Here is a 6688-nt window from a genome sequence, read left to right as displayed (position 1 = left end):
GGACATTAGTTTGCCCTCTGCCCTCAATGTTTGATAGATCCAAGAAGTACAGTTCATTTATTTTTTTTTTTCATTTATTTTCTTGTTATGAAGATGGGAATGACAGCTTCCAAGCTCTTTACAAATCAAAGTGGAAATTAGAAACTGGTCTTCACAGTTTTTGAAAATGCCACTAGGCTTGGAATTTGCCCTGCACATGATTACTTAGGGGAAATGTGCTGAGATTTCTTCCCCTCGGAAGTCATCTATGGGTGTATGAGGGAGCCTGATTATGGTTATCTTTATTTCTCTGCACAATGATGAAGAGCCATTTAATGTATCTAAGAAATTTGGTCCAAATCAAAGGTAGAGAGGGAAACTTTGAATTTTGAAAGTGAATCATTTCCAAATTTTATGAGAAAACACTTTTATTCCTTATTTCAAATTATGTTATACATTCCACAGTGTGCATAATAATCTATGCACATAGGGTGCATAGTTTTCGATAACAGAAAAAATGTGTTTAGTGTCATCATTTAAATGAGAGGACAAATCTACAGAGTGATGTGCTTCTCTGCTGCTCTTCAGCTCTTTAAGTGCACTGGTTGGTGATGGCAGTGGCGGAAATTGTAGACAATGAAGAAATGTTACTTACACAGGGCCTTCGGTCAGAGGACCCATCAGACATGTCCTGCACTTACTCCTGATTCTCCAGCTCAGCACAGGAGCATTTCACTTAGCTATAAGTTTCTCTGTCCACGGAGCGTGATTTCCACTCTGCACACTTTGCTATGAGCAGAAAGATAAATACAGCCTGAGTTTTGTCCTCAAAGAATTTGTAGGGAGATAAAACTTCCACAAAAGTAACTGTAGTAGTAGGTGGAATGTTTTATGAGCCATTACAATTGAGAGATATTACAATGATGTCATATGGCCCCCCAAAGAGGTTTGCAAGTTGATCCTTGGAATCTCTGAATATGTGACCTTACATGGCAATGGGATTTTGTGGTTGTGTTTAAGGATTTTCAGAGGAGGCTATTACCCTGGATTATTTGGGGGCCCAAAGTAATCATGAGTTCTTAAAAATGAAGGGGAGTCAGATATCAGAGTCAGAGAGAGATTTGAAGTTGCTACTTTGAAGAGGGAGCAAGGGGCCACACGCCTAGGAACAGAATCACCTTCAGGAATTATAAAGGGCAAGGAAAGAGATTTTATTTCAGAGCCTCCAAAAGCAATTCAGCCCTGTCAATACCTTGATTTTAGCCTAATAAAACCCATTTTGAACTTCTGACCTTCAGAACTGAAGACTAAACTTTCGTTGTTTTAAGCCACTGTTTGTAATAATTTGTTACAACAGCAAACAGCAAAGGATACACTTAGGAAGTGCAGAGAAAGAATCACATTTTCAACAGGAGTAATAAAGGAAAGTTTATTTGAGGAAGAGGCATGGGGTGTTGACCTTGGACAGGATTGTAACAGGCAAAGAAGGGGACTCAAGGGAGAAAGAATGTCATGACCAATGGACAGAATAGTCACTACAAGGCATATGTGGAAGTTCCTATAGTCCAGTTTGACTCATGTTGGAGTGTAGAAAGAGGAGTGTGGAAGGGCTGAGAGGGGACGGCAGGACCTGGAAGTTGGAGACTGGGCTCCAGACTTGGAGTATCTCTAGAATGATCTGATGCAACTGTGTTTCAGGAAAGCTTATCTGCCAGCAAAGTCTAGGAAACTTTGGGCAGTGAGACGGTTGGGAGAGGAAGGGTAGTTTGCAGGAAAGAGAATGAGAAGTGGTCATGGGATTTGAGATGCAGGATGGATGCTCAGAAAGGAGGCCCGATGGTCTCTAATTGATTAACTTATTCATTACAGAAAAATATTTATAAAGTATTTTCAGATGCCAGGCACAGCAGAAGCTGACATATTATAGCATAGTGGAGAGACGGGTATCAGTCGAATATTCCTGCAGTTCTGCTTAAATTGCAATAATGAAAGATGCCAAGAAGGAGTGTCTATGAAACACATGACAATAGTGACAAGGCCAGCTGACTCTTGCTGATTGGAGGATAACTGAAAAGATCACAGTCAAGACCTAGATTATGATGCTTTGAAGAATTTGGAGTTATCCCTGTTAAACATCTGTGAGAAATCCTAAATCCTCCCATCTCTTTTTTCCTGTGGATGTGGGAGTGATGTCATGGAGTGTAAAGCTCTAGCAGGTGACACACTACAGGAGCCAGAGTGAGGCCCATGCTCTTCCTGCCTTGAGACCCAGTCCTGAGGCATGAACCTTCTGTGTCCTTCAATCAAACTCTCCCTATGAAACACTTTTTCTAGAAGGGCTTAGAAGCAATACGGGATAAACTAAATCAATTTCTGGTCTTGCCTACGCTACCTCAGAGTATTTGCCTTATTTTGGCTCCCTCTCCAAGACTGACATTTTGTTGAAGTACTTTCCTTCTACACTTTATTAAGTGTTTTAATCATAAATGGGTGCTGTACCTTGTTAAATGTTTTTCTGCATCTATTGATATGATCATATGGTTTTTATTCTCTGTTAATGTGGTGTATTACATTAATCAATTTGTATACATTAAATATTCCTGTGTCCTTGGAATGCAGCTCATTTGATCATGGTGTATAATCTTTTTAATGTATTGTTGTATTTAATTTGCTAGTATTTTGTTTAGATTTTGCACCTGTATTCATCAAAGATATTGATCTGTATTCTTCTTTTTTTGTTATCTTTACCAGGTTTTGGTAGCAGGGTAATGTTGGCCTCATAAAATGAGTTAGAAAATATTGCCTCTTCTTCAATTTTTTGGAACCGTTTTAGTAAAACAAGTATTAAATCACCTTTGAATGTTTGGTAGAATTCACTAGTGTAGCCATCCAAACCTGGACTTTTGGGGAGGTTTTTGAAGATTGTTTCAATTTCTTTACTGTTGTTAAGTCTCTTTAAATTTTCTAGTTCTTTGTGATTCAGTCTGGGAAGGTTGTATATTTCTAAAAATGTCTATTTCTTCTATTTTTTGAATTTGGATGTATATAATTTTTCATAGAATTTTTATAAGATGCTTTGTATTTTCATTATATCTGTTGTAATTTTTCTTTCATTTCTGATTTTGTTTGTATGTTTTTGTTTTTTCTTTAGATTCTACAAACAAATGAGATCATATGATATCTGTCTTTCTCATTCTGACTTACTTCATTTAGCATAGTGCCTTCAAGATTGCCACATATGACTTTTTAATGACTAAATAATATTCCAGTATATAAATAGATTATCTATTATATAATTAGATAATGGAATATTATAAAAGGAATATGATAGTATATAAATGCCAAATATATAATATACCAGATGTGGTGTGTGTGTGTGTGTGTGTGTGTGTGTGTGTGTGTGTGTCACATTTTCTTTTTTCCTGTATCTGCTTATCAATTGATGAACATTTAGGTTGTTTTCAAGTCTTGATTATTGTAAATAATGTTACACTGAACATAAGGGTGCAGATATCTCTTCAATGCATTGATTTTCTTTCCTTGGGATACATTCCCAGAAATGGAATAGCTGGATCATATCGTAGTTGTATTTCTAATTTTTTTCAAGAACCTCCATAATGTTTTCCATAGTGGCTGCCTCAATTTATATTCCCACTAACAGTGCACAAGGGTTACCTTTTCTCCACATCCTAGCCAACACTTTTTATTTATTGTCTTTTTGATGATAATTATTCTAAGAGGTGTGAGGTCATATCTCCCTGTGGTTTTGATTTGCATTTCCCTAAAGTTTAGTGATGTTGAAAGTTTTAAAAAAAATTCAGCCTGAATATTGCAAAATTGTCTAAAGAATGGAAGTAAAACATTATTTCTCTTAGTATTCAGTTCACATGGCTCTTCAAGGTGAATACTTTGGTTAGTGAGTTCCTTTCTGGATGATCTCATGTAATCAACCACAGTGTACAGCAGCCAATGGTTCAGTATCTGCCTTTATGCATCGATCATGTCCCCTGCATCATACACACACCCTGAAGGCTATCAAAGGCAATTAATTACAGTTTAGGACCCCATTTCAAAGCCTCTTTGTTATATATGCTTAATAATAATAATAATACACGTTTTTGAGATCTTTCTTGCTCTTTTTGAAGAAAGGCCCAAAACAGTGTTGAGAAGAAAGTACTATTCCTTAAGTTCTTTTTTTGGTGATTTTATGTGTTAAATTTCTCCAAGGATTTAATAATAGGAGGGGAATGAAGAGTCACTCCTGTGACAAGAAGCCCTCTTGCTGTGGACCACACACATATATATGAACACTAACGAGGACCACGTATGTTCTCAATATCACTAGTGTGTTGAAAGATACATTCCAACCAAATGCAGATGAGAAGATAGCAATATGAGGACTAAGATCACCTTTATCAACATAAACTCACATTTAGTTGGGGAAATTCTTGCCGAGAAATATGATACTCCAAACCAATATTTTGTTTTCTTCAGGAAAATTTTACAAAGCTATTTATCTAGACAAATAACTCTTCTTTTAAAGCAATAGCTTGCTTAATTCACAGTTTGCTTATTGAAGAAGGATTTGCTCATGGAGACTCACTTCGAAATCTCAGTCTATCTAGTTCCACCAATCCTAAATCTCAATGAGTGCCCTGTCTTGACGAAGCTCTGGAAACTACTCAAGTCCAGACACTACAACTTATACATTCCTTTTGAGATTTACTAAAACTTTCAAAGTAGTATGCTTCCTAACTGCAAGTGACCTTGTTGATCCACAAGTTTTCTGGTAGTCTATGTTGGGGTAACAGTTGACAAATCACATAGCATTAAAAAATATTTCAGTGAAGCTTTTATTATAGAAGTGGTTCTCAGAAGGATACATTGTGCTAAGTATCAAATAGCAAACTTACTCTAAATATGTTAATAACATTCTAATGTTATTATTGCTCTTTGGCAATAATTAGAAGGCAGGACAAGTTAGTTGTTTAGATCTCTACTAAGTCAAAATAAGGAAATCAAGTCATTGCATCTAAAGATAAATAAGAGAGAGAGAAGCGATAGATGGGCAAAAAATAAGAAAGTTAAATATGAGACCAGGTTGTGACAGTTTTCCAAATTAAGAGGTTGTGGAAGCATATTCTCTCTTCTTCTCCATTTCTCTTTCTTCCAACGTTTGCCACATCAATGGAAGAATGAGAAATAGACAGTGGGCATTAAGCTTATAGAAGAGACAAAGATGGGGATATTTAAATGGAAAGGTCGGATAGATCTGGAAATACAAAAATTTGCCATACTAGTATTATATGAAAAACCCAGTATCCGATCATGGAAATAAATGAGGCCATTTCAAGGTGCATTTAGCTGAATCAGGCCTAAATTCACTTTGTGGTGGACAGTTTGTCCCTGTTTCTTTTCCCCATAATTTTCTTGGTCTCTCTTTCACATTTGTTTGCTGTCCTAAGATCTCCACTACTGTCCACCATCTTCTTCCTTCATCCTTTTCTTACTGAGTACTTCACATTTCTGTGATGCTATAAGAGCCACTTTAAAAAGTGAAAGTTTCCTTGATACTTATAATAGTTATGCTAAAATCTTATTAATACACTGAGAAAAATTACTTTTCTCCTCTTGATATGACAAATGATAATCTATTAATAGTGATTTTTTCCATGACTCTAATTTATTACTTTTCTTAAAAAATCAAATAAAAATTTATCATATGAAAAATATATTTTTTTGGAACAAAGACTCATTTTTTCTTACTAATTAGTGTGTTGATTCTCTCCAGGCTGCAATGATCTTCTCTGAGTATCTTTTAAAAAATCTTGCCAGTGTTGATTTTAAGACAGAAAACATATCTATGTATAAGATATGGGTAAACAAATTTCATTTTGAAGCCAAAGTTGATGGTAACCGTGAGGTTTCTTGGAAGGATGATTTACTGCTTATGTGCACCCCACAGAACTTTTAGCTTCTTGACATCTTTTTCTTTGAAGTCCCTTTAAATACTACATGGCTGCACTTAATTGTGCAAACCAATTTCAGAATCATATTTTACTAGAAGTGTTTGCCTCAAAATACTAAATGTGTTTGAATATACCTCTGTTATTATTTTTACATAAACATTTACAACAGTTTTATTCATAATTGTTACAAACTGGGTAAAGAAACACAAATGTCTTTCAGTGGGTGAGTGGATAAACCAATCATGGTATATCCATACAAAAGAATACAATTCAGTCACGAAAAGGAACAGATGACATACAAGCAGCATGATTGAACCTTGAAAGCATTTGCTAAGTGAAAGAAGCCAAGCTGAAAAAACTACATATCACAAAATTCCACTTCTATGACATTCTGAAAAGGAAAAACTATAGGGTCAGAGAACTTAGTGGTTGACAGGGTTGAGGGTGGGACAGGTAGCTTAATATAAAGGACAACAGGAGGAAATTTGGGGGGAGATGAAACTAATTGTTTTCTGGTAATTTTGATGTAAGTATAAGACTGCGGGTATTTGTAAAAATGCTTAGAACTCAACACCACAAAGAATAAATGGGGTTTCTGCTTCTTTTCTGCATTCTTTGTTTTCTATCTTTTCTATCAGACTAGATTCTTGGGTAGTAACTTGAATCAGCAAGGTAGCATGCTTCTTTGAATGGAAATTTTGGCAATACTTTCCAGGCATTAAACATTTCACTTTTTGCAA

The sequence above is a fragment of the Pteropus alecto genome, unplaced genomic scaffold, assembly GCF_000325575.1.
Source record: "Pteropus alecto unplaced genomic scaffold, ASM32557v1 scaffold554, whole genome shotgun sequence".
Taxonomy (NCBI): Eukaryota; Metazoa; Chordata; class Mammalia; order Chiroptera; family Pteropodidae; genus Pteropus; species Pteropus alecto.
This window is presented reverse-complemented; position numbering follows the sequence as displayed.